Below are 6,129 nucleotides of genomic sequence, written 5' to 3'. Positions count from 1 at the left end.
TCTTACAGTCTTTCTTCCTTCCCTTGTTTTAAGCACATGACATAGCTCCCTTTTATACAGAGTTTCACTGAAGCAGACACAGGAGAAAGGATGTTCTGCCAAAGCAAGCACATGAAAGGACACACAATAAGGGATTAATGTTACACGTTTTGGTCCCTTACACTCTATAGTAGAGTCCCATTTATCGGGACTCCATAAAAAGAAACACACCAGAAACTTCTTATGGCATGCTGCAGTTTCTTGCCACTTTTGCAGACTCAGGCTGATTGGCAGAGTCATGTCAGCTGAGCAAAACATGTGCTGAGGCAAGACATGTGGTAAGGCAAGACCCTTGGAGGACACATGATGTTTGGAGGGAGTATAAATAGAATGTGATAGACAGAGAGGCTAACATTGGCTTGCTGGTAGAGCTAGCTATGAAACACTTGTGAGTTTCACAGCTTCACTGATTTTTGCTTCTCTGAGAGAGGCACAGTCAAGAACTTCTCCTGGAGTCCCTCTGGGATCCTCCTGTTGACTGTTGCCAAGGCTGAGGCCTGGCTAATTTTGCTAGATAGTGCCACTGCTGCTGATTTCTGTTTACTATCTCAAATCTGTTCATAAAGTATTTGTGAGCAGATAGAGCTGCTGCTGCTGACTCCCATGAACTGAACTGCCAATTTCCAGACAACACAGTGGGAGTTGCTCCAAAGAACATTTCCAAACAGGTATACTTCCCCCATATTCTTTCTTTTCCACTAACTTTGGTGGGCAGTGGGTTAAAAAGGGAGGTTCAATAATTTAAGAACTATCATTAAAAATAAGAATTGGAAAAATTAAAGTTACAGGACAGGGACTGGGAGGAAGGAAGGGAGGGAAAATATCTGTTCAGATGTAATACATGGGAGAAGAATAGAAAGAAAAAAACAGGAGAATTATAAACAAAGCAAATATTATATTTGTACAATAGTTTTTTTTTTTTTTAGAATGAGGGGAAAGAGGCAGAATAAATTTATATCACAAGAAATAACAAAAACATGTCAATGTTTGTTTCAAAAACCAATGGCTTCTTCCATTACTCTGCTAATCAGACTCTTCACATAAATGAACAGCAATCACCTAATTTAAACCTGAGGTCCAAGAAAATTCCTACAGCAAAAAAATGTCCCTTAGAAGTTTAAGGCATTAAAAGGTACTGATATTCTGTTGGACCATATCCTCCTTTAATGAATTGCCATATGTATGTAAAATCTGAGACTATTTTCATAACATTAGAACCCCCTGCCTTATGTTTTTCATGAAGCAACTTGCTTTTGGGAGATCTTCTTAGGAATCTGTGGAGTATGGAAAGTCCCTAGAGTGGCTCACTTGAGCTATAATGTATTCACTGAACTGTCTTTTCAAGACAGTGATAACTTAATTACAGAGGTTTGGATGGGAGGGATGTAACATTTGTGAAACTCCCTAAAATAAATGATGAAATGCTTTATTCACTCTCTGAGAAAAGAATTGACAAGGAGAAATATGCACACAATAAAGTAAGATTTATCGCAGATATGTTAGTTCTCCTTTAAAATCTACTGTTGGGGCAGAAGGAATTGTGCAGTGATTAGGAGAATGTACTGCTTGCTCTTACCAAGCCACTGAGTTTGATTCCCTGCTCACACATTAGTCGGCTCCGCCTCTAATATTGCCTCTGTGAACTTGATTTATGTGCACATACACAAAGAGAAATACATACACATCAATAAAATATTAAAAATAGTATGATGAACAAATGTTGACTAACACTTATGGAATCAACAGGCTAAAGTAATACAACTCTGTGACTATGTTAACATGTACTGAATTATTTTTTTCAGAAAACAATATAAATGTTAAACTAGAAGTAACCTAAGGTATATATTAAAATAAAGAATGTCTATTTAAGTATATAGGATAATACTTAACAATAGGAAAACTGCAAGTTGAATGTTCTTAATGAAAATTCTAATACAAAATGACTCAAAAATCTAAGGGCTTACATGAAACTACATCTACAATACTATTTCTGATATCATGTTTGACATAGCAGTCTAAATACAGGAGTCCTAATGTAAAAAATCTTTCTGATGGGCTTAGCTGACTCTTGTGAAAAAAGTCATTCAATTCCCAAAGGGGTAATGATCCGTAGTCTAAGAACTGCAGGTAGCTGGGTAGTGGTGGCACACTCCTTTAATCCCAGCACTTGGAAGGCAGAGACAGATGTATTTCTGAGTTCAGGGCCAGCCTGGTTCACAGAGTGAGTTCCAGGACAGCCAGAGCTATACAGAGAAAACCTGTCTCGAAAAACCAAAACCAATAAAACAAAACAAAACAAAAACAACCAGAACTGCAGGTATAGCATAATCTTTGGAATATGTGCACACATATATTCTAAGCTATAAACTTTGATTTTGTTCAAATTTAGGTTTCATCTTAAAGATACCTGATTACTTATATACCTATATTATAAAAACCTGAATTGTAGTATTTCTGACTCCAAGAATTTAAGCTGAGTTATAATTAACTATTATATGCTTTCTCATTAAAATCAGTGAGAACAAAACCATTCTATAAGAACCAATAAACAAGGATTTCTACTCTTGCAACTTCAATTCAAAATTGAAGAGGACAGCCTAGTTAAGGGAAAAATGGATGAAATAAATGTTATACATTTTGTTAATAAGAATAAGACAGTCAAAAATAAGATAGTCTTTGTTTACAAAATGGTAGCATTTGTAGAAATTTTTTAAAATTGCATAAGTACAATATTTCTGTAAATAAGAAAATATAGCAGAACTTATCCTGTGCCATGGTGTTTCATACCCAAATGCCACTAGGAAAGACTTATTTTCCCAGGAGTGCCAGCACACCTGTGAGTTGTGACCATCACTTCTGATCAAAACCCTGGCCCAGGAGGGACCCTCCCAGATGATGCAGAAACCAAGGACCATCCTGGGACTGGATCCTTCTGATTTCTGTCTGCATCCGTGAGCTGATCCTGTGCCAAAGCTCTCCATACTCAAATTCTTCCCAGAGAGAACTGGTCTCCCAGTAGTACTGACACACAGTCTTGCAGGGGGGACAAGCCAAAGTAAGAGGGAGCAAGACCAGCTAATACCAGAGTTATCCAGATGGTGAGAGGCAAACATAAGAACATAAGTAGCAGAAAGCAAAGTTACTTGACATCATTAGATTCCAGGTCTCCCACCATAACAATAGACCATCACACCACAAGAGCAGATTTGGATCTATAATAACTTCTCATTATGAAGATAGAGGACTTAAAGAAGGACATAAATAACTCCCTTTAAAAAAAATACAGATGAACATAGGAAAACAGGTAGAAGCCCTTAAAGAAGAAACACAAAAATCCCTAAAAGAATTATAGGAAAACACAATTAAACAGATGAAGGAATTGAACAAAACCATCCAAGATCTAAAAATGAAAATAGAAACAATAAAGAAAACACAAAGGGAGACAACCCTTGAGGTAGAAAACCTAAGAAAGAGATCAGGAGTCATAGATGTAAGCATCACCAACAGAATACAAATGATAAAAGAGAGAATCTCAGGTGCAGAAGATACCATAAAAAGAGGACCAAGGGAGCTGAAAAGGTGTACAGACCCATAAGAGGAACAACAATATGAACCAACCAGTACCCCAGAGCTCCCAGGGACTAAACCACACATGAAGAGACCAATGGCTCCAGCTGCATATGTGACGGAGGATGACCTTATTGCACATCAATGGGAGGAGAAGCCTTTGGTTCTGTGAAGGCTTGATGCCCACTGTAGGGGAATGCCAGGACAGGGAAGTGGGAGTGGGTGGGTTAGTGGGCAGGGAGAAGGGCATTGGGAGAGGTGATTTTCAGAGGGAAAAACAGGAAAGGGGATAACATTTAAAATGTAAATAAAGAAAATATCTAATTAAAAAAAAAGAAAAAGAAAACATTGCTACAACAGTCAAAGAAAATGCAAAAAGCAAGAAGTTCCTAACCCAAAATATCCAGGAAATTCAGGACACAATGAGAAGATGAAATGTGAGGATAATAGGTATAGAAGAGACCAACAATTTCCAACATAAAGGGCCAGTAAATATCTTCAACAAAATTATAGAAGAAAACTTCTTTAGACTAAAAAAGAGATGACTATGAATGTACAAGAAACCTACAGAACTCCAAATAGACAGGACCAGAAAAGAAATTCCTGCAGTCACATAATAATAAAAACACCAAATGCACAAAACAAAGAAAGACTATTAAAAGCAGTAAGGGAAAACAGTCAAATAACATATAAAGGTAGACTTATCAGAATTACACTAGACTTCTCACCAGAGGCGATAAAAGCTAGAAGAACCTGGACAGATCTCATACAGACCCTAAGAGAACACAAAGCCCGCCTGGCTACTATACCCAGCAAAACTCAATTACCATAGATGGAGAAAACAAGGTATTCCATGACAAAACCATATTTTCACAATATCTTTACACAATCGCATCCCTACAAAGGATAATAAATGGAAAACGCCAACACAAGAAGAGAAACTAAACCCTAGAAAAAGCTAGAAAGTAATCTTTCAACAAACTGAAAAGATGATAGCTAAACAATCATAAAATTAATATCAACAATAGCAGGAAGCAACAATAACTATTCCTTAATATCTCTTAACATCAATGGACTCAATTCCCCAACAAAAAGACATAGACTAACAGACTGGATATATAAACAGAAACCAGCATTTTGCTGCATATAGGAAATGTACCTCAGTGTCGAAGACAAACACTACCTCAGAGTAAAGGGCTAGAAAACAATTTTCCAAGCAAATGGTCCTAAGAAACAAACTGGAGTAGCCATTCTAATATTTAATAAAATTGATTTTCAACCAAAAGTTATCTAAAATGATGATGAAGGTCACTTCATTCTCATCAAAGAAAAAAATCTACCAAGAAGAACTTTCAATTTTGAACATCTATGCTCCAAATTCAAGGGCACCACATCCATAAAAGAAACTTTATTAAAGCCCAAAGCACTTACTGTACCTCACACAATAATAGTCAGAGACAACAACACCCTACTCTCATCAATGTACAGATTGTGGAAACACAAAATAACCAGAGACAAAATGAAACTAATAGAAGTTATGGAACAAATGCAATTAACAGATATTTATAGTACATTTCACCCTAAATCAAAAGAATCTAACTTATTCTCAGCATTTCATAGTACCTTCTCTAAAATAAACCATATAATCAGTCACAATGCAGACCTCAAAGATATAAGATGATTGAAATAACCCCTTGCATCCTATCAGATCACCATGGACTAAGGCTGGACTTCAATAATGACAAACACAACAGAAAGCTCATATACACATGGAAGTTGAACAATGCTCTACTCAATAATAACTTGGTCAAGAAAGAAATAAAGAAAGATATTTCTTTATTAGAATGTAGTGAAAATGAAGGTACAACTTACCCAAACTTATGGGACACAATGAAAACAGTGCTGAAAGGAAAACTCATAGCTCTGGGTGTCTCCAAAAAGAAACTGAAAAGAGCATACAATAGCAGCTTAACAGTGCACCTGAACACTGTAGAACCAAAAGGAAGCAAACACAGCTAAGAGGGATAGATGGCAGGAAATAATCAGACTCGGGGCTGAAATCAATCAAGTAGAAACAAAAAGAAGTAGACAAAGAATCAGCAAACCCAGGAGCTGTTTCTTTGAGAAAATCAACAAGATAAATAAACAGACTAACTAGAAGGTACAGAGACAGTATCCAAATTAATAAAATCAGGAATAAAATCAGGTACAGAGACAGTATCCAAATTAATAAAATCAGGAATGAAAAGGTAGTTATAATAACAGAAACTGAGGAAATCAAAAAAATCATCATATCCTACTACAAAAGCCTATAATCAACAAAACTGTAAAATTTGGTGAAATGGATAATTTCCTAGACAGATACCAAATACTAAAGTTAAATCAGGATCAGATAAATCATCTAAACAATCCCATAACCCCTAAAGAAATAGAAGTTGTCATTAAAAGTATCCCAAGTTCATGATAAAAGTCTTGGAAAGATCAGGAATTCAAGGTTCATATTTGAACATAGTAAAGGCAATA

The sequence above is a fragment of the Mastomys coucha genome, unplaced genomic scaffold (genome assembly GCF_008632895.1).
Source record: "Mastomys coucha isolate ucsf_1 unplaced genomic scaffold, UCSF_Mcou_1 pScaffold5, whole genome shotgun sequence".
NCBI classification, from domain to species: Eukaryota; Metazoa; Chordata; class Mammalia; order Rodentia; family Muridae; genus Mastomys; species Mastomys coucha.
Note: the sequence above shows the minus strand (reverse complement) of the source record.